Raw genomic sequence first — 23,557 nt, 5'->3', positions numbered from 1 at the left:
CATAGGAACGTACAGGAATAAGATGCAGGTGGGGTGCCAGGACTATGGGCTTTTAGATGCGAAGTTTCACAGTATGTTGGTATTCTGAAGGAAAAGCTACAAGTACCAGAGTAGCTCAAGATAGAGTGAGAGGACACCATCAGTGAAGAGGTTGGGCAGCTACAAACTACAGGGTATGGGGGAAAGCAGTGATGTTAAGTAGAGAAACAATTCCACAACACATCTTAAGACATGGCACAAAAGACTTTATTCCTGATCAATTGATGCACCAGGTACAGGGAGCACTGCAATGAAATCCCACTACACATGGGAAAAAGATATTGGGCTAATCTCTGCATAGAGCAAGGACAAATGGAGAGAGAGTCAAAAAGCAGGCTGTGGAACAGTGAATAGAATATGAATTAAGAGAGTTAGAGATGTGAGGAGATTATGGTTCAACCAATCAAAGAAGATTCTACTGAAGATAGGCCTAGGTGATCAGAGATGTTGCCAAGGCATGGCAGAATTTGTGGAACCTGATCAGATTTGGAGAACTACTCAATCTGGATTTGACATTGAAGTGCACAGAGGAGCACAGAGCAGAGTTTAGGGACCTTATTACTAGTTGGCCCAGCCAAGAATCTCTTTCAGTGCAAACCAGACAGGGAGTGCATGGGGCTCCATTCCTGGGATGGTGTAGTCATGGGGTGATGGGGTGTTGTGGACTGAGCTGGGGCTGCCCTGAATGTAGATCATGTCTCTGTATCTCTCCCAGCTTGGTGAAGTACAGAAGAGCCTACTGGGTCTGGGTTTTGCCAGGGTAAGCACGACAAAAGTATGGGGGAAATAAAAACCTACATTTAATAGACATACCTAGAGGCTGTTAGGAAAGAACAAGGACCCCAGGGGAGTGTAGTAAAATGGATAGTTACAAGCTGAGTATTCCAGTCATATTTATGTCCCAATCCTGTGTCCCACCCTGGTGTTTCACTGCACAAAGCCCTGCAGCATTCCATTGCTTGGCCAGCCTGAGTCTGGCACCATGTTGAACCCATTCTGTAATGATGCCATCCTGCAGTGTGCTCTGAAATTCTGGGCTCATGTGCCTCAGACTATGGCCAGATTTCTGCCTGAGGAGATTGGGATTCATGAGAAAGCCTGACTGGTCTCCTACCGCTGTTGCCAGCCTGATAGATGAGGCACTTCGGGTTTGGGGTATTGCAGACTGTCCAGCTCTGGCTCCCCAGCAACAGCCTGGGGTCCCCATTTGGTGGTGGGGCATACGGCCCCCACACCGCGGGTCCTGCCATGGCCACCTCCCTGCTGCCCTCAGCCACACCCTTCTGCCCGCTCTCCTGCCATGGTTGCCTATCACTGGCTTATCAGAGGCCTTCTCCCCCTTCTCCAACTCCCTAGGCGGTGGCATGGACACCCAGGCCGCCTCAGCTTTCCCTTCCTCCAGGTTCCTGGCGCATCAGCAGACCATGCAGGATGAGCTGCTACTGGGGCTGACACAGCAGCCAGCGCGGCCTCGGAGAAACTCCCCAACTACCACCCCAGCGGTGGCACAAACCTCCTCCTCCTCTCCCAGGACTTCAAACCCAGTCTGCACCACTCCTCCTCCTCCTCCTCCTCCTCCACCTCCTCCTCCTCCTCCACCTCCTCCTCCTGCTCCACCTCCTCCTCCTGCTGCTCCCGCACCTCCTCCCCGCAGGACTTCAGTAAGCGGCAGCAGCCGCAGCAGCTGAGCAGCCAGAAGAGGAAAGAGTTCAGCCCTCCCCACCATCCCCTCCCTCTGGACTAGAAGCCGCCGCCGCCGCCGCCGCCGCCGCCGCCCGGCTTGCTCCTCCAGTCGAGGAAGCTCGCCCAGCGCCAGCAGTCGCAGCAGCCACAGCAGTTCAGCCTCCCGCAGCCGCAGCACGTCCTGCCGCCGGACTTCACTCCGCCGCAGCGCATGGCCAACCAGTCCCTGCTCCTGCAGCTCTAGCCCTCACCGCTCGCAACCCATCCGCGCCACCAGGGAGGCGCAGCCCTCCCAAGACCTGGCCGCGGGCGATGGCAGCGCCGCCGAGTCCCCCAGTGCGGGCTTGGCCTCATCGACGCCGCAGGTGAACCCCCCACCGGGCTCCTTGGAGTCCCCCAACCACCCAGTGCTCAACAGTCCTGGTAACCTCCTGTCCGGCGGGGCGCTTGTCGTGGGCGCCTTCAGCAGCCTGCAGAGCCCGGACCTTCCGCACCTCGGCGGGGACGGAGCACCCAGGAGGCGGAGGGGAAGCGGCTCCGCGTCGCCGCCGCCGCTCCCTGGCTTTGGCACCCCCTGGTCGGTGCAGACCGCACCGCAGAGGATGCAGCCCCAGCAGCCTCTGGCGCCCCAGCTACCGCCGCTGCCCCAGCAGTCGCCACGGCCGCAGCCACAGGTGCCCCGCTCCTCAGCCACCACCCCGGGCGGCAGCAGGCTCAGCGCCATGTGGCCGCCCAGCCCCGACTCCTAGGAGAATGGCTTCTACCTTGGGCTCCTGTCGTGCAAGAATCTGGCCTTCTTCCCAAGATTCTCGCCCATGTGGCCGAAAAAAAAAAAAAAAAAAGCCTGACTGGGAGGAATGGGAGCTGGATCTGCATGGGAAAATCTCTAGGGAATCTGGGACCCACTAATTCTGAGAAGGTCAACACAGCCAGGCTTTAGGCCATGAAGTGAATTAAGGTGGCTGAAGTCTTTTCTGATGCTCATGTCCTGATTCCAAACATGGATATTCAAAGCGAACTCCACTTAGATGCAGAAAGTGGCCCAGTCTCTGCCTTGGCTTGGATCCTTACAGCAGCCCTGTGGAGCACTCAGCCATGACCTGCTCTGCACTGAGGTGACAGGTCCTCCTGACACCTGATGGCCACTGATCAATGCCTGTTCTGAGGCATTAGTAGACAGAGAAAGGCCTCAGGCCTGTGACCCTGAGGAATCAAAAGAATACCACATGTGTACCTAGCACTATGCTTGGCTCATGGGAGCAGAGGCAGGTCCTATATCCTGAATGGACACTCTTACAAAGTAGGAACTGCCCATGTGACAGGAAAGGCATGGTCCTCAAATGGCCCACCACAGTCTAGACAGAAGAAGGAAGGTGGAGAGCCCTTCATTCCAGGTACTACCATACCCCATTACACATTGTTTGCTGAATATTTGACCTTGCCCCCCACTGGCTCCTCCCTTATGGGGGCCCAGAGGACCCCAGTTCATGGAGTTCTGTCACTTGCACAACGTGACACAATTATAGAAGCCCATGCTTGATAAGCCACTCAAGACATGTCTCAACTCTCTCAACAAATGTTCTGGCTGGTACAGGCTGTTCACCCAAGTCCCCCTGAGGCAAGCAGAGTGTATAGCTCTGTCTCCACATGTCTTTAATCAGAATGACACTACCTATGCCAATCATACTGTACACAACTACTGCTTGCAGCACAGTGTGATAAGATTTATGAAATGAGCTAGCCATGAAAAATCTTCTCATTCAATGGGTTGTTTTAAAACAGGTTGTTTTCTATTCTCAGGAGAGAAAAGCAGACCCTTGCTGGATGAAAACCTGGATCTATGAGCATGACCAGTCACGCTTGTCTTTTAATTAGAAGAAGAAAAGATAGTGTTTGCTAGTACTATATCAATTAAGACAAAAACATACTCAATTTAAATTGCACCAGATTCAAATGTGAAAGTGGTCACAACTGATTTATGCCTGGACTGCTTAATTAAGAAAAACTTCTGAACCTCAAATATCCAATGATTGAAATGGGATATGATTTTCACAGAGTTGACTAAGAAGGTACATATATTTTCCCAGGCAAATTATACACGTATAGTAAGAGAGTTCCATCCTGAGTGCCACACTCATTGTCTCTGAGATGCAAGGGACAGCTTCACCCTGCCTTTGGGGTGTGTATACCTTTTCTGATTTTGAATAAATCTTCATTTCTACCTAGCTTTTAACTTGTCCTGAAACTCTTTTCAATGGTATAAGTCAAGGACCCACTGGGAGCCAATTTGAGCCTTCACTTTTTTAGTAGAACCAGACCAGTGACAATTGGGAAACCCCAGTGGTGAGGATCTTAAGTCATTGAAGGTGGTTTGTTGTTGAAGAGACTAAACATATGGGCATGTCTAGTCTTTCTGTATTGATGAAACTCTGAGGCCAGAGAGAACATGAATGTCCCCATAGAATATGAACTCATGCTCATTTCAGAGGATGATGGAGGTATTTTTGACTTTGTCAGTAGTTTTATTTATTTATTTATTTACTTACTTACTTTCTTACTTATATATACCAGGGATTGAACTCAGAGGTGCTTAAACACTGAACCACATCCCTGGCCCTGTTCCTCTCTCTTAATGGCAATAGCCCTCTGACCGGCCCTCTTACACATACACTTCATGATGTGGCAGATTACAATTTCCAAAATCGGCCACAACAATATTTCGGCCCAAGTGCTCTTCCAGGATTCTGCCATGTTCCCCTTATAGGCAGAGTATATTTCCCCTCTCCTTGAAGTGGGTCAAGACTTTGTGATTGCCATAATGAATGGAAGAAACTGATGGGAGTGACTTCAGTGACTAGATCCCAGAAGGTGAACTGTCTTTGGATGCCATATGACAACAAAGCCCAGAACCTTCTATACAGCCATATTCCAAAATTCCAGCCAACAGCTTCAACAAAGGTCTCCATTGACAGTCACATAAGGGAATTTCAAAGATTTCAACCTTAGCCTCAGCCATCATGCTGCTAGCACTCAGCAAGGCAGAACTGGACAGAGACAATCTACCTTTGCTGAGTGCTTAGGGGAATATGGCATTCCTGAGACAGCCTTCTCTGGGACTTCTCCCTGTGAATAATTGCTTGACAACAGGGGTGGTTTGGCTCTTGCATGAATTGAGATCTCTCTGATTGATTGAGAGCAGCTTCTCTAGGTTGAAGGACAACACTCTGAGAGCATCATTTATGGCAGCAGGAGCATGATTTGTTGCAGGTCTACAAAGCAACAGTGAGGGGAAGTATCACTGACTGGCATTTTGTACCTCATGAAGTACAAAAAAGTTGTGAGGTATCTGCCTCCTGCCTACCAATCTTCAAAAACGCTGTGTTCTGACCTGTAGAGAAATTACATTTTTCACCCTCTCACCAGGAGCAGCACAACAGTGGTGTTGTGAGACCAAAATCAGATACCCAGCAGGGAGATCCATGGGGCATTACACAACACATGGAAATTCTCTAGGGTAAATTTCATGGGGTGATTGGTCTCTTATTTTATTCATAATACTTATGATCTAATGATTTATAAACAAGCAAACTCACACAGTTCATTTTATTAAAGTAATGCTCAATAGTTATTATGTGACAGGACAGGAAAGCATTCACAGGCCACTCTCTCCATCTCTCTTGTGGATGGTGAAGGCCCAGTTGTGCCTCCTTGGGGCTTCCTGATCAACATGACTGACTCTCTTAGACTCCAAAAAATATCACCAAGGTGGTGAAAGTTTGAGGGCAGTAATACAATTCCCACCATACTGTGGTTCATATTGGGGAGGCAAGGGTAGTGACTCCCTCCTTCATTCCTGCCTCCAACCGCCCCCACACCTCTACTCCTGCAATCACAGAACCAACCTCCCACTGCTCCCTCTCAGTAAGCAATGTGGGAAAAGGTGGAGGAAGAGGTCTGCTCTATGCCCCATCCTAGAGGGAGCGTACCTTTCTCTGTTTCCACTGAGACACACCCAGAGACCCTCAGCGAGCCCTGCATCCCCTCTTTGGCTTCCCTGATTTCTATGGGTAGCAAAAATATAAGGAACAGACTGACACTCATGACCTCTCAAGTGAGAAAGACTGGCTGGCCAAGGGTAGCTGCAAACAATCTCATTGTGGGTGCCATACAATACGCCTGGCACCCTTTAACACCCACCAGTAGGATGCTGAATTGACAAGCACCTGGAGTGCTGTCCACTCTATTTGCGCAGCTAAACCACTTTGCCTCAGTCAAGCTATTGAAGAGGCGCCACTGCAAAGGGAGACTGTGAGTCTGAATTTGGTGTGCCAAGTGTGCGAGTTCTTCCCTGTCTCCTGTGCATCAGACTACCTGGCTTATTGCTTAATTGTTCTGGGCATGGTGTAGCTGTGACTGCCATAGAAAAACCTACTGGTTCCAAGGTGAGTTTGGATGCCCAGGCACACAGGATCTGGGCACAAGGTTGGTGCCCTGCACAGAATGGGCTGGGAGCAGGGGATGATTTCAGTGATACATTTTTGTTTGTGACTTAAGGTCATGTGCTAGCTGCTGGTGGGCTTGTTTTGTGGGTGGAGGAGGTAGCTAGCCCAGTGGTTGTCCAGAGCCCAAACTCAGTCAAGCTTTTTATAGGCATGCAGTGTCTCTAGTCTTGGAGCCAGCCAAAAGATCCTGTCTTTATTTTGGCTCCACACAGGTGGAAGTGTCCTGGAGTCCTAGAAAACCTGTGACCTGTGCCTAGGCCTCTGCAGAAAACTGCTAGTTCTGGTTTTCTTTTTGCTTTCCACATCTGTGTATTCTCTTGCAGCCTGCTTCCCTAGACTGCCAGGAGGTAGGAATCTGTATCCTAAATGGTGTTTTTTATTGTTTTTGTTTGTTTTGTTTCTTCTCTCTTGTGAGTTTTTGCAGATCTGTTTTTAAAATCCTAAAAGGCTGTGTTTTCTGAAGTGATTTCCCTAAGGGCTCATCATGTTTTTTTTAGCAAAAACAATTACAGCTGTGACTTTGGGGACATAGACTAGCTCAGGGCCAATCTTTCCCTAAGGCTTTTGAACAGCCTGAGATGGAGTAGGGCAGGGTGTTATGAAAACTTAAATGCTGCAAATTCTCAGCATTAAGAGGGCCCTAAGTTCCTGACTAGAATGAATACCAGGGCTGTAGGATTTTTAATCTCCTTTGGGCCCTAACACATCTTAACATTTTAGTGGCCCTCAAACCAGCCTGGACTTGATCTTCTGGAGTGCTTAAGTATGCACCAAAATTCCCTCCAGGAGGGAAGGATCCCCAGTCACTCATCCCACCTCTTTACAAAGGGATTTCTCTTCTTGTAGAATTTGGAGACAGAAAAGGCCATTGTGTGCTGACTCTCGTCATGGGTGCTGCACAGAGTTTGGGTTCACAAGACTGCCCAAGCATTCTTTAGTGTGACCAGCTCTCCGGTTTACTAGATACTCTTCCAGACTTGGTCTCCAATCATCTGGAGATTTGGGGGAGGCCCTTTCATTCCTATTAGGAAGGATAGGGATCAGCATTTGTATTAGTTTTTGACCAGAATTCCTAACAAAAACAAGTTACACCTCTGAAATTATAAGGTAAAATAAAGAAGAAAATGTTTATTTTACCTTATAATTTCAGAGGTGTAAGTTCATGGTCAGCCAGATCAATTGCTTTGGGCCTGAGACAAGGCAGAATATCATGAAGAAATGGTATGCTTGAGAAAACTACTCATCTCATTGCCAGCTGGGAAACAGAGGAGAGAGGAAGACAGAAAGATAGACAGACACAAGAAATGGCCTCCTGAGATGTACCCCAAATAACTTACTTCCTCCAGCTAGTTTCTACCTCCTATAATTACAACCACATCCCAATAATTCATCAAATTATGGATTAATACACAAATGAGCACAGAGCTCTCTTGATCCACTCCCTAAAAACCCAACCTCTGAAATATTGTTGAATTAAGGACCAAGCCTTCAACTCATGAGCCTTTGGGGGGACAATACTGATTCAAACCATTGAAGACTCTCCAGTATTGGCATTCTGGGGAATCTTTGTTGCAGAGAAGAAGACTGGCAGGAGGCTGTACATGTCAGAGTAAAAGCACAGAAGTTAATGGTGTTCTTAGGTGTAGGGTTGTACTAGTGGTGCATGTACTCAGGTATTTGCTCATATGGGGATCAAACCCCCAGCCTTGGCATTGGTACATGTGTTCAGGTGAGAAGCAGATGCCTGTACTGGGTCACCTGCAGAGGACTTCCCCATACTCCTTTACAGACTATGCTTATCTAGTATGCCTAATGAAGGAATGGGGACCAGGCTGTAGGCTTATTTAGTAGGAATGCAGGTTGTCCTTCCTGCTGAGAACCCTGACTCACAGAGTAGGATTGCTGCAGGCAACTTCCCCTATCCAGGGACCATGAGCCCCTTTCTCTCACCCCTTTTCTCCTGAAATACCAGGAATTCCTTGGCACTGATAGTGGAGAGGCAGCCTCAGACTCAGGAAGTGATATAAGGGCTTTTGGCTACACCATGGTGGCTCTTTTCCATGATCAGTAACCATGTCGCTGCAGAGCCTCACTTTCATTAAGCAGCTTAGGCTCAGCTGATTGTGGCTCTCTAAGCACCTATCTTGGGGAACAGCTAGACCTAGGATGCCCATTTGCTGATGAGGTGGCAGGACCTGTTATAGAGCAGGTAGGTATGGTATTTAGAGAGGAGGATCCTTTTCCAGTTCATGCTGAGGCTCACACTCAAGCTCCATCAACACCAAATCACTGTATCCTCACAAAGATGTGCTTACAAGGCTTGTTGATGTATCTGTCCTCCCACAGTATGGACTGGTTCCCTTACACCCCACCTTTAACCAGGAACCTCAGACCCTTTGGACCATTCACACACACACACACACACACACACACACACACAGCTTACTCACATGTACAAAAGGACACATACCACTCATCTCTTCATGTACTTGCACTGACCATCTGTCCCAGGTACCATGGCAAGGGAACCTTACTCTGAAAATGATTTGAAGTTTCTGGCCTTTCATTGCTCAGAACAGATATAGCTATTCCCATTACATGGAGGAAGAACTGAGTCCTGACATTGGGGGTTCCCCATACATGTCCCAAGCTCATTCCACTGAACCACTTTCACTTCTCCTCAGCAATCTCTTGCCCCCATTCTTCCTGGTCCAGTTTTGCTCAGTACCTCTAGCTGCAAGGAAGGACCTGTCCTCTCTGTAGGCAGACCCCAGGACCTTCTTCTCCTAGCATTGAAGAACCAGCTACAAAGAACATAGCAAGGCCCCTCTCCTTGCACCCACTCTGCATGAGGCCTGGGAAATTGACCTTTGCCTTTACCACAGGTGTCATACTGGGCACCTGGGGTCAGGGAGGTACATGTACTTTATTTCTCTATGGTCCTCTTCCTTCTTCGTGACCAGGGACCAGTGGAGAACTTGGTGTGCCTCACCTAGGCCATACCCTATCTTCCCAATCTGTGGTGAGCCGTTCTAATTAGACCGTGGCCGCCATTAGAAGATGGCGCCGGCTTCCACTGTGGCCTGTGATAAACAACTCCTAATATGGAGAATTGGCACACAATCCCTTCCCACCCTATGAGAAAGGTCCACGTGGCAGCTTGGGATTGGTATGCGGGAGGCTTTATTAGGCTGTCCTTGGGCGCTCGGTGGGGGGGGGTCACTAGAAGATGATACTTGAATCAAGGCCTGAATAAACTGCTAAAAGAAGAATCCTGTGTCGTGTTTTCCCTTGCCAGCGAGGGGTCACGACAATTGGTGGCCCGTACGGGGAATTATATTCCTCGAACCCAGGATCCAGAACTTTCAGCAGTCAGGGTGGTGCACCGGTAAGTTCCCAGGTAAAGTGGGAATCCACAAGCAAATAGCAGGGCGCTCTCTCTGTAAATAGAGAGAGAGCGGGAAAAAGGACGCTCCCCTGTAAAAGGAAGAGAGCGGGGAATTCATAGAACGGAACGCTCCCCTGTAAAAGGAAGAGAGCGGGGAATTCATAGAACAGAACGCTCCCCTGTAAAAGGAAGAGAGCGGGGACTTTTGTACTTTCACTTTCTTTATAGCTCTAAAAACATTATGGGTGTTGCTTCTTCAAGCCCAATTTTGTTGGCCCTAGATGGGTTGTTACATTCAAAAGGACTTAAGATAAAGCAGAGTACTTTGCAGATGTTTTTAAGAGAAGCTGATATAGCGGCTCCTTGGTTTGCTTTTTCAGGGAGTCTTACGGTTCCCAGCTGGGACAAATTAGGGAAAGATCTAGATTTTGCTCGTGAGCAAGGCACCTTAGAGGATGGCGTTATACCACTTTGGAAGTTAGTTAGAGGATGTATAACAGATGGTAAATGCCAGGAAGCTGGGAGTGAGGTTCAAGCTATTCTTGAGCAACTGCATGAGGAAAAATCTGAAGGATCATGTAGTGAAGTGGCAGAGAGTATTAAAAGTAACAGTAGTGAGAAGGCAAAAGAGCCTGAAGATAAAAATAGGAGAAGGATCTACCCAGACTTGACCGAATTAAAAACGCCTGAGAACACAAGCGACTCAGAGAGTTCTGAGGACCTTGATATATTGTTACAACAACTACATAAGATAAAAATGAAAAAGAAGAAAAAGGAGACACAGGGCACACAGGCCTACTGTAAGAAGGGGAAGGGAGTTAACATCGGTCAACAAAACTCTGAGGAGGAGGAGGTAGAATATCTAGAAGAAGATATGGTGCCGATTGCCCCACGTCTGTATGTGGGGGGGAGCCAAGGTTCCGGGAGATCTTTTCATGCACAAGTTTGGAGGACAGTTAATACAGATATGGGACTTGCATACCCTGTATTTCAGGACAATAACAGGGGAAGATATCATGAGCCTTTAGACTTTAAGATAATTAAAACCTTGGCAGAATCTGTCCGCACTTATGGCATAGATGCCGCTTTCACTCTCACTCAGGTGGAGGGACTTACTAGATTTTGCATGACTCCCTCAGATTGGGCTAGTCTAGTCCGCGCTTGTGTTTCCCCAGGGAAATATTAGGAGTCCAAAGTTGGCTGTTTAGTGTTTCTGGCAGAACCCAAGACTCGGAGCGAGGTAGGAGACTTAAAATTACTTCACACAATTCACAATTGTTTAATGCTACATTACCCTCCGCAGCAGTCTGTCTCCAATCTCCGTTCCTGTTTCTTTTGGCTAATGTTACATTACAGGGGATGCTTAATTGTTCTAATATTACCTGTTATTTGTCTGAGTGTTGGAATGGCTCCTGGACTACGGCAGTGATTATGAAAATTCTAACTTTTGTCCCGATCCCGGTTACTGCGGATCCAGAGTCATTTCCTATTGTTGAACTGATTAGAGCCCGTAGAGATTTTGGAATTACGGCAGCTATAGTGACAGCTGTGGCGGTGTCTGCTGCTGCAGCAGTTACAGCTGGAGTAGCCATGGCCAGCCAGGTTCAAACTGCTGCCACTATTAATCAGGTTATTCAACAAACATCCACCATACTTGAATCTCAAAGTAGAATTAATCAACACATTTTATCTGGGATTCTGGCTGCTAATCAAAGGATAGATCTGCTTCAAGCTCAAGTAGAGGAATTGTCTGACCTACTACATTTGGGTTGTATTGATCAATGTGCACATTTATGTATAACCTCTGTCAGATTTAATGATTCCAGAAATGCCTCCCGCATCATCGGAGAGTATCTATCCGGAACCTGGTCCATGGAAGCAGAAAACTTGATCCAGTCTCAACTAACTCAGATTGCTGTTTTGAATAGTACCCGTGTCGAACCAGTGACTTTGGGTCAATTCACCAGTTGGCTATCCTCTGCCTTTTCCTTTTTTAAGGAATGGGTGGGAGTGGGCATTTTTGGGGCAATGTGTTGCTTCGGTGTTGTACTTTGTTTGTGGCATCTCTGTCGCCTTAAAACTCGCCAAGCGCAAGAGAAGGCTATGATCGTACAGGCTCTTGCGGCCTTAGAAAATGGCATTTCTCCACAAATCTGGCTTACACAGCTTAAACAATGATTTCTGGGCAGGGCCACTGCACCCCAAGTTAGTTTCACATTGCACTGGGATTGGCCTGTCCTCTTCCTTATTCTCTCCCAGTGCTGAATAGCCCTTGCACTCTGCAGGTCTTGTTACCATTGCACACAGATGGGTTTCAGGACTGGTCTTTCTTCTCGGCTACAGACTCTTTACCTTCCTCTGGGGCTTAGGGATTGTGTTGCCAACTTAAATTTTGTCTTTACTACCAGGCTACCTGTGTTATCCTACTTCTCGCCGTCGTCACGATGCAGGATGCGAGGCAAGGCACTGCACTTGAGTGATCCCTCAATGGACCTCAAGGAAAGCATGTCCTATTGCATGCGGGTTTGATGTCCACGCCCCGCCCTACGAAAAAAGGCGTCGGCTGATATGGGATCAGGTCTGGGGAAGGCGCCTCCTTAGGACTGAATCATACACTGCAGCCATTTCTGCACAGTGGGATAGGACCTCTACTTTCGCCTACATTGTTTTATAAAACAGAAGGGGGAACTGTGGTGAGCCGTTCTAATTAGACCGTGGCCGCCATTAGAAGATGGCGCCGGCTTCCACTGTGGCCTGTGATAAACAACTCCTAATATGGAGAATTGGCACGCAATCCCTTCCCACCCTATGAGAAAGGTCCACGTGGCAGCTTGGGATTGGTATGCGGGAGGCTTTATTAGGCTGTGCTTGGGCGCTCGGCCGGGGGGGGGGTCACTAGAAGATGATACTTGAATCAAGGCCTGAATAAACTGCTGAAAGAAGAATCCTGTGTCGTGTTTTCCCTTGCCGGCGTGGGGTCGCGACACCAATCCCAGGTGCTGAGTCCCTCTCCTGTGTCTTCAGGAGCTGCCTGCACCCCTCACACTGGCTGGGCCAACTCATGGGCTCTTGAGGGTGGATATTGTGGGGAGTTGGCACGTGGGTAAGTTTATTGTACACAATAGCTAACTTGCCTCTGTTTTTGCAGAATTGCTTTAGGGATGAGCTAAGTAAATGATTTTTTCCTTAGTAGTGTGAAGAAAACAGATGCATTCAATTAATGGGAGCTCTTGGAGTTTTAGGTGGGGAGGAAAAGACTAATTAAATATTATGGTATCTGTTCAAATGGAGACTGGGGTGCCAAGAGAAAGGGAGGCTTGGTAGCTATAACTTTCCCTGGTGCCTCTGCTTGCTCTGCAGCCTGACAGAGAATCCGCTAGGTCTTGTCTTAACTTGGGAAGGCAGATACCATCAGTACCCACGTCATGGAGAGCTCACAGCTTGCTGGTCTTGTGCTTTATGCTACTTTATTTGCTAACTCATATTATTTATCCTGAAAACCCTGGGAAAACCAGTCTCATTTTATGTTTTGAGACTTGAGGAAGCCAAGGCTCCTTGTTTCAGTCAGCTTTTTCACTACTATGATGAAAGACCTGACAAGAACAATTTTAGAGGAGGAAAGGTTTCCTGGGGGCTCACAATTTCAGAGTCCCTTGCTCAAGGCTGCAGGTCAAGCAGAATATTATGGTGGGAAAATGTGGCTGAGGAAAGCAAATGGGAACAATGCACCAGGTAAGGGGGGAGAGAGAGAGAGAGAGAGAGAGAGAGAGAGAGAGAGAGAGAGAGAGAGAGAGAGAGAGAGAAGTAGGGGTTCTCCTTAGTTCAGACAAAATATAATCCTCAAAGATGCACCCCTAATGAACCACTTCTCCAGCCATGTCCCCCTTGATTACATCTAATCCTTATCATTGTGTTAATGCACTGATTAGATATAGGTCTCATAACCCAATGGATTCACCTCTAATCTTTCTTGCATTTTTCTCACATATGAGCTTTTTAGGCAACAACTTATATCAAGATCATAATGCTCCCATGGACTCTAGAGAACACTCAGGGACTCCACAGCCTTGTCCCCTGGCTTTCAGAAAGTGACTTCTCTAGGCCATTGCTGGTGGGTATTAGTGAGAGCTGAGTAAGGTTCCTAGGAGAGGAAGTGACCCTAAGCCTGACCACTCAGTACTGGTGGACACTAAGTAAACTTAGGAAACATATCTGGGAGTTTGTTTATGATATTGTCCTCAAACACCTGATGTCAGGACCCTTCTGGGTCCAGTAGAATTCTTGAGTCAGATTGATGGCTTATCTGATATTTGAGTATCCCGTGGGATGAAACCCAGAGAGTCATACTGAGGAAGAAACATGCATACGTGGCAGAAAGTTGTCTCTGTGCTGATATTGGAGCAGCCATGTGGCCATGACACCTAGGATGTGGCCCTGCACCCAGTATTTGCCAGGACACTGGACAGAAATGCTGTGTTATTGAGAAGAGATGGGGAGGCTGTTCTTCAGTGGTGTTGTATATAGCGTTCCATGTCTAGGCACAGCCCTCCTCCCCAGTAAACTGGGAAAAGAGAACATTCATTGAGTGCTCAGAATACAAAGGCATATAGTTGAAGAAACAGGTGAGTTCTCCACTTTCTTCCCTCCTGAAAAGTGGCTACATTCCACTGGCTTTGCTTTCTTTCTGTGAGTAACTGTGGGGAACGACACTTCCTTCAAGGACTTCTGTTCTGAGAAAGCACTTGGCTTAGTCCTGACTCTCCCAGTTCCATCCCTGGATGTGAAATCTGTGTTTCCAGGTTCATGAGCTGTCTGTGTCATTGTCATCTGTTGCTTTCCCCTCACTTCCCCCTCCCCAATTCTTTCTCATTTCTGCAGCATTTTTTCTGGGTGAGTGGCTTCATGTAACAATAATAGTGACAATCACTTCAGTGGAAATATGGGAGTGCTAATGAGGCCTAGGGATTTCCTAGTGATTAGGATGCTATTGGGGAGATGGAAGAAGGGCCTCTTGGGTTTCACATGGTTAGTTTGCAGAGGAAGGTGAGAAGTAAAGGAAATACAAAGCAAGGAACTCATTTCACACAAGTCATTTGATATTAGGGTAGGAAGGGGCATTGGGAAGCCAGGCAGATAGCATGCCCTAAGGACACTCAGGTATTCCTCCTTTCTTTCCCTCAAGGCTGGAGGCTGTGAAATGAATGGATGCCTGAGTTGTCCATTGTGAGGCACTGGGCAATATAAGGGAGGGTAATATCAGGAGGTAGAGAGGTGCTGTCATTCCATAGCTCCTCTCTAGCTTGTGTTACTTCCTCAAACATTTTTATCAGTGCAGCAGATAAATACAACAGTTAGGTGTTGGTTTTAGACAGGTGTGGGGTTTCTCCTAGTCCTGGTCACAACCCTGTCCTTCCTTCTTACTTTCTGAGAAGGAGACTCCATTCCAGACACTTCCTCAGTTGGGAAAACATACCAACAATTTGATAGGGAATTTGGAGGACTCACTGCTGCTATGACAGTTTCAGTCCGGCTTGTGGCCCAGCACAAGTGGGCAGCTACAGGTCACCTTTTCAGGACACTCATCCAGCAGTATCCTCAAGTCTTGACCAAGGAACTCTTCAATCTTCTTTTCTTCCCCAGCCTTACCTGTATCTATAGGGGAGGTAGAGTACATAATGGTGATGGGTAGTACCATCCTACTTCAGTAGCAGAGTACTGTTCACTTGTGTCCTCCATGTCCTAGGAGTGATTGTTTCCATTCAACAACTCCACCTCCAAGCCTGTCTGCCTGGAGAATCTGGGAACTGTGTCCTTTTGTCTAATATGGGTTAGAATCTCCTCATGGGGCCCTTCATACGTATGGGGACTCCAAACTTTCATACCTGCTCATCTGTTCCTCCAGGTTGGCCTCCACTGGATTGTTGGGTTTGCAAGATGGCAAATTTTTAGAGTTAATTTCTTTGTTATGGAGGTGAGATTGATGTAACATAAATTAACCATTCTACAGTGAATAAATGCAGTGGTGTGCATTTTAATGCACACACAGTTGTTCACAGACATCACATCTATATTGTTCCAAGGGATTCTATTTGCAGCACCTCAAAAAGACATCCTACCCATAATACGGCTGCTGACCATTTGTCTATCTTCCCGAGGCCTTGATATACAACAATTTACCTTCCATCTCTAGATTTGCCTGTTCTGTATATTTCAAACAAATGGGTCTTTTTGCTTGGCTGTTTTCACTCAATGCCATTTTCAAGGTTCATTTGTGTTGTAGTATGTTCCAGCATGTCAGTCCACTTTAAGTGTCAATGATATTCCTTTGGATACTAAGTATGCATTTATTCATTTATCTGTTGATGGGCATTTGGTGTTTTCCAATTTTTGGTTTTTATGAATATTGTTGATATGAACATTCCTGTGCAAATACCTGGTTCTCTCTTGTCAGTAATGACATTGCTAGATAAAATGCTTCATTTGTTGAAGAATTACCATACTGTTTTCCACATTGGCTATACCTTTTTACACTTACAGAATCAGTGTTCATGGGTTATAGTATCTCCACATCCTTGCAAACCATTGTTAATTTTGAAAATTCTGGCCATGCTTGTGGGTACAAAGTGATACCTCATGGAAATTTTGGTTTATCTTTCCCTAGGGATGAGGGATTTGAGCACTTTTTCATATGCATCCTGGCCACTTGTGCACCTTCTTTGCAGAAGTGCCTTCAAGTTCTCTTCCTGTGTCTAACTTGGTAGCTTTCTTCTTGCATGGTGTACTTGGCTCTGTTTTGTATCCAAGTGTTTCTGAGAAACACCTTCATCCAGTGATGTCTCTGTCAGTGTCTTGGCCCTGGCTCCTGATGTGGAGGAGGAGGGTTCATCTTATGCCCTCAGTGGGTATCAGATCATTGTGACTTCTGAGAGTCTGTGGAGATTCTTGGGACACATAAATCTCAGGCCATAGGAGTATAAATGTCCCAGAAAAAAATGCCATCAAAGTCATTGCAAGAAAGGCTGATGGCTAGTCATCTTCCTGTGAAGTACAGAGGAGGAGGAATGGATAGGAGCCAGTGACCTGATTCCACCCAGTAGCATGAACTTGGCCCCATGGGCTGCTCTCTCTCCCTCAGCCTCTGTCCAGGTTCTAACAGTGACTATGTAGACAAGTGTAAGTTAATTATTGTAATCACAGCTATTTGATGTCCCCAGAGGTATACTCAAGGGATGGCAGTGCACACAGGCAGTAGCTTATTCTTTGTATTCTGGCTCTGGAGGCCAGCATGGGGTATGAAGCCTTTGTGGATCTAGGCAAATCTTATGTCTTGGGGGGATTGGTGGGAGAAATGGCCTCCATTGATAGGAGTTGTGTGTCTTGTCTGAGACTCTCAAGAAAAAGATCTCATCCCCATTCATATTGATGGACACAACTAGAGAAGCCAAGGGCCCACACCAGTCACAGAACTACAATGAAGCATTTAGGCTTGGACTCATTCTTCCCTGCATCTCTGTTCCTCATGTCATACTCAAAGTTTGGTATCTGAGTTCAAGTCTTGTCATATTTTCAGGGTCCAAGGTGGATATACTTTCAGTCTTAATTCTGTTGTCAATCACTTGGGGACACCTACCAGAAAGCCCACCCTGGTGTCTATACTGCCCACCCACATGCCCCTTGGTCTCTGGGCACTTGGTTCATTTCATGAATAGTCTCACACAGGCCTCACCTTCTACTCATTAGACAGAGTAGAATCAGAATTTGAGAGGAAGAGGCTGTGCCATCAATGCAATCATCTCATTCTGCATATGGAGGAACTTAGGCCCAGAGGTAGGTGTTCAGGTGGATGGTGACATATGAAGTGGGCATCATCTAGTAAAAATGTGGCACCATGTCCCCAAATGTCCCTTTCTCAATAGAGTGAGTTTAGTACAGAGGAATTTTTATACTGTGGGTGGGCTTAACTTGAGTAAGAGGTGACTCCAGGCCAGGAATTTCCCCCAATCTCTCTTCTGAACAGCTGCTTTTCTTAGTAATTTCCACCCTTATCTCTAAGGGTCTAGCAGAACAGGCATTTGGGGAGAGTCTGTACTCCCTACCAGGTCATCTGCGCTCATTCATGGAGGTTTCCAATCTGGAAGGATGATGTGGCAGAGCACTGAGAACTGTGCTGTATGTGAAACCCAATCAGATGGGCCATAGTTTCTCTGTGTGAGAAGCCCTAGGTATGTGAAAAGCCCTAGAGTTCATTCTGGAAACCTATGGCACAAACTATGTGCTAGAATAGCCACTTGCTCCTTCCTGTTTCCTGGGTCCTATATGTCCCATTCCGTCCAAGACACTGGTGTCTACAGTGTCTTGGACTTCTCACTGAGGACTGCAGCATTTTGGGAAGAAGGAATTCAAGTCTGAGGCTGGGTCTGCATTATACTGTGAGAGGCCCACAGGAATCCTTGTGTCACTCTCCTTAGGGTTTGTCATGATGCTCAGCATGATCACTTCCACTATCTTCAGCTGCCCTGGGCCTTTCTCAGATAAGGCAGCCCTGTTGGATCTGCAGGAAGGTGCATAACCCTGACAAACAGGCTCACCTAGACTGCCTGCATATCCTAAGCCAGGGAAACAGAAGGGAAGGCAAAAATGGTCCCCATAGTTGACTCCTGACATTCCTACCAGGGTCTGAGGACATCACAAAGTCACCAGACTCTAGACATAACATGTAAATCCAGGAATGCAGCCACTTACCCACCTGTTATTAGAGAGTAACTGGCCTGTGTATGAGCAGGGGAATGTGTGAGGTCAGTAACCATGGATATGTGTATCTTATTTGCATTTCTAGCCTGGGCACTTCCAGAACAGCCTCTCCCTTTGTAATCAAGATCCATTTTATATCATTTTAATTCTTGCTGTTTCTTTCTGTAGGCACCCATTGGGAGCCTGGGAACATTGTTAAGAGAGGGAAAGGGAGTTGGGATACTTTTGAAATGCTTGAGTGTGTGCTAGGGCCAAGAGCACTGCCTGTTGTCCCACCCCAGCATCATGAACATTCTACAAATCTAGAGAGGCCCTGAATACCTCAGCCCCACTGGCTCACACATCAGCATTTGGCTAGCCAAACTGAGCCTTCTATTCAGATAGCTCAAGGAGCTGCCCTGGCCACACCAGCCTTCTTCTAGATAGCTCCAGGAGCTTCCCTGGCCACACCAGTGGTGTCCTCTCTGGTGCAAGGTGAAAATGTCCCACCTTGCACCAGAGAGGACACCACTGGTGTAGCCAGGGCAGCTCCTGGAGCTATCTATCCTCAGCTTCCTCAACATTGAAACTGGGATAGTGAGAGTAGCTTCAGAGAGTTGGGATAGTCAAGGAGAATAAACAGAACCACACTGTGAATAGTGGTGCATGTGTAGGGATTGTGTTGTCATCAGACAAATGCCTTGATAGCCAAGGGACAAAGGGTAATACTGGGGCAGAGGCTTTCCTGGGACAGCAAGCAGGGAAGGCTTCATGCAGGTAAAGAGGACAAGGAGACTGGGCACCTAATGTTAATGGTGGAAACTGTAATCTGGTCTATGTTCCAAGGAGTCAAAAATAAACACAAAAAACACTGAGATAAGCAATCAAGCAAAAATTTATTAAAGAGGAGTTTAAGGTTCAAAAATGTAAAAAGCCCCCAAAGGAGAATATGGGAGGGGTATGAGTGCCACCAGGGTTTCTTGACATTCCTTCTTTTAAATGCACATGAGGGAAAATTGATTGACCCCCATGCAACCTGTCCTTGAATTTTTTATTAGTGCTATTGTTCTTGTGGTACTGGAAATTGAACCTAGAGTTATTTAATCATTGAGACACATCCCCAGCCTTTTTATATATTATTTTAGAGATGGAGTCATCATAATTTGTTTAGCATCTTACAAAGCTGCTGAGGCTGGCTTTGTAACTTGTGATCCTCCTGCCTCAGCCTGTCGAGACACTGGCAATACAGGCATGGGCTACCATGCCTGGTCCTTTTCTAGAGGTTTTAATTGTATGTGCATACTCAGGCTGAAATGCAAAGGTGTCTTTTATGTAAAAACAGAGTCTTTGTCCATTTAGGAAACAAATGTTGTTTGGTTGACTAAGAGCACACCAAATAGTGGAACATAAATCCAAGAGTGAAACTAATAGCATCCTCCTCATCCACCCTCACCATTCTCCGAACTATGTCTGCCTCATTTATTTACCTCACTATAATCCCTGAGCAAAGCTGGGCAGAGCAACTTCCATGACTGATGCTACAGATTCAAACTGCATGGAAATGTGGAAATAGATCTGGGACATCCACCAGCTGACCTGAGCCTGATAAAATGCTCTGAAAGACACCCTGCATAGATGGGTCTGCACAAACAGGGCTGAGGCTCTAATACTGTTGAACTTGCAGCACAGAGACCATCAAGGCTGCCTGCATGGATGCAGAAAAGACATGAGGGTTTTGGGGAAGCTGAACTAGATGCTGAGTAGAGGGCATAGTGCCTGCCTATGAGGCTCCTAGGTTGGTACCATGGCCTATGTGAAGAAGAGTCACAAAAAAAAGATGGGCTCCAGGAGTGCCATGGTCTTGTGAGTGACCAGAAGCCAAGGTGGGAATCCCAGCAGAACACAGCATGCCTAGATATTTACATGTCCCTTTCAGTAGATTTGCTAAACCAGTATTTGCAAATCATATAGTTTTTAAGAGTTAACAATCAGAATATGTAAAAGGCCTCTATAGCTCAACGATGATAAAGTCCAGTTCAAAAATGAGGAACAATCTTGCATAGAAATATTTCCAAGAAAAGATGCACAAATAGCCAACAAGTACAGAACATCCTTGGGAATTCTTAATCTTGCAGCTCACACCTGTAAAATCATATCACGTATCTCATCCCCTTCACTCAACATGCTGGGGCTCCAAGTTACATGTCAGTATACATGTTGGCATGCCCAGGCCTACCAGCATGCCTAGGGTCTGAGGGTACTTGTCTGGCCTGGGTTTTGTTGACCTAAGGGATTGTTAAAGCAGCCTTTTGCTTTTAGGATTCTTAAGCATGTGGGAGAGTGCACAGGTGCCTTGCATCAAGTTAATCCTCAGGCTGGACAGCATCTGAGGCTTCTCTACTCCTACCTGGAAATGGCTACATGAGGTTTGCCTTTGAACATGTAGAAGTCAGTCTAGGGACCTTGCATAAGCAGGATATTCCCAGTGATCCACAGTACAGTTTGATTCTAGCTGGGCTGACCCTTCAGGCTAGTGTTTCCTCAACTCGAAGTTTCACACTGACTTTCGTCAATGTGAGAGACCTCAGAATCAGCTGATGATGGACTCAAGGTGTGGCACCAGAACTGTGCAATTAACTAATGAACAACCCAATAGCAGGCCATCTTCTGTGGTCAGAAGTTGGGTTTTTGCCCTGATGAAAAGTTATGGAGCTCTCAGCTGACTTCCCAGGTCATTTGATGTTATATTCACTAATATATCAATGAATTTTTATGTAAATAAATATAATTGTGTGTATACAATATTATGTATACAATATTGTGAATGTGTTGGAGTGTTTCTTATGGATTTTCTTCTACTTGGTATGATGAAGCACACTAGCATGGGGAATAAAACCCACATATATATGTGAATCTGCTTGCATAGTATTGCTATATGTGTATTATTATGTTTATGTGTGTGCTACTACATGGTCCATAAATATGTTTGCTTATTAATATATGTATATTTATCAGAGGTGAAGGAGGCCATAAATGTCTCAGCTTAGGATTGATGATGCTTGACAAATGTCCAGATCCCCCAGTGTTTCTATTTCAAAGCCAATGACTGGCCCGAGGCCTGGACTATGCTGACATTTTCCTGTGCATGAGCAGATCTGCACCCAAACCACATTAAGTCTGCAGCTACACCCTCAGCCAACAAACTGAGATTCTGAAGTGAGTATAATGTCTGTTCCTTTGTATCGGGCTCTGTGGATTTTTGTATCATAAAAATCAGAAACAGGCACAACTGCAATAGCAACAAGCCTCATTGGGCCCTCTTGCTTGAGCAGAAGGGAGACGCAGCATTGACCAAGGAAATATCAAACTTGTTCTCTGAACAAAGGAAGAAAATTTTATTCCTGTGAAAGGACTGTTTGCAAGGGATGGGGCAAGGTTTAGGAATGTTAATTGGTTTTAGGGAAATTCAAAGATGTTTTTCTTTACATGGGTGAGGACTTTGACCTTGTGAAAGGGCTAGTTAGCTGGTCACCCTGGCAGTAAATATTACATCTCATGTCAATGCCACATCCTAATATAAACATCTCTGTCTTGTGGTAAGGCTGAGTTGTTATAGCTGTTAAGAGATAGGTGGGAAGAGAAAGAAAACACAAATCATACCAATTAGCAAGTTAAGGTTCCTGGGAATTTGCTGTTTCTGTGACTCCTCAAGTGTTTTGTCCTAATCATGACTTTCCAAGAATAAACAAAGAATAAAATGTTTGAGGTAAATAAGACAAGAGTGAGTAAAGCACTGTGCATTAAGGCTTTGTTCTTCTGGTGGTTCCTGACCGTATCACATCTACTGACAAAGTCTAGGCAACCAGTTTGTCTCTGACTTGATGAAATTATTCGGTCTTAGTGTTGGATAATGAGAGGGTTTATTGAAGCAACTCTTAGGCTTCTTAAAAATTTGGGTGAGTCCAAAGGTGCCTGATTATACTGATGCCTTGCATTGATGTAATCTTCCCTTATGCTAGCCATTTTGGCTTCTCTTCATGCACCTGAAAATGGCCAGATCTAGTTTGCACAAGAATGTGTATCAACCAGGGACTAGGGCCCTTGCCCAGGCCAGGTGAGTCCCAAGCCCGCCAAAATGCAGTTTCATTATAGCAGCACTGAAGTTCCAATCTGGTGTCTTCTCAAGTCACAAATATTCTTGCAGGTTTCAGTAAAAACTTAGCACTCATGCTCAGCTGATGTTCAACTTGGTATAAGACTAAACCCCATAACCTACTTGGCACCCCACATTTCATATGATCTTTTTTGTTGGAAGATGGGTTTTTGCCCTGATAGAAAGAAACAGAAAGCAAAGCCAGACCCCCAGAGAGAATCCTGGCCCTCAGGCTAATTTTATTAAAAGGCCTGTATTACAGAGCTATATCAGGGCATTTACCTCCCATAGCTGCCAGTAGTGCTTTAGAATGTACATTGGCGAGACCTGAGGAGGAAGCCTGGCCCCAGCCCCCACGTGCCAGACTGGAGGAAGCCCATCAACCCTTAAAGCCCATCAACTGGGGGCGTGGCTACCAGCACGGTTCTGCGGCTGATCCAGGTACCCAGTTTCCAACTCCCCAACCCTTAGCTGCTATAACTCAACATTTTTCCCACAAGCTTTTAGGGAGTGTAACTATCAGCGCAAAATAACAAGTGTACAGGCACCTGGTTTCCATCTCAGAGACTAGATAGGGAGGCTACATGTAGAAGCTCATGTCCTTTCACACTGGCTATATCCAACACCCTGAACACAGAGGCTCAAGCTAGGAATAGACAACGCCACCTAGTGGAAGAAAGGAAAACAGAGATATGAGAGAGACTTTTTTTTTTTTTTTTGCTATCTTATCTTCTCTCCCTATCACAACCTCATATGGTTTTATATGTGAAACCAAGAACTGTGCATGAAATAGGACTTTAACAACTGAATCACCAGAATAATATAAAGTAGAGGAATTGCATGTGTTCCCCCCCTTTTTTTTCATATTATTCTCTTTTCCCCTCTCTCTTTTTTTTTCTCTTTTCTTCCTTCATATTTTTTTTTCTTTCTTCATTCTTACTCCCTCTATCCCACTTTCAACCCTCTAACTTTTACTATCTATATGTAGGATAACTTTCCAAATATAGATAGGAGGTTGAATCCATACATTCTTCCATAAATTACCAGTGTATTGGTTAGAGT

General features: G+C 46.2%; 1 pseudogene; it reads left to right on the top strand.

Moving 5' to 3' along the window:
• The first annotated feature begins 1,173 nt into the window (after positions 1 to 1,173).
• LOC124089781 (atrophin-1-like) overlaps positions 1,174 to 23,557 on the top strand; it is a 281,107-nt pseudogene continuing 258,723 nt past the window's right edge.

The sequence above is a fragment of the Marmota monax genome, unplaced genomic scaffold, assembly GCF_021218885.2.
Source record: "Marmota monax isolate L192 unplaced genomic scaffold, Marmota_monax_Labrador192_F-V1.1 WCK01_AAM20220418_F8-fsc00318, whole genome shotgun sequence".
Taxonomy (NCBI): domain Eukaryota; kingdom Metazoa; phylum Chordata; class Mammalia; order Rodentia; family Sciuridae; genus Marmota; species Marmota monax.
The sequence above is the reverse complement of the archived record's forward strand: the minus strand, read 5'-3'. Positions and strand labels throughout refer to the sequence as shown.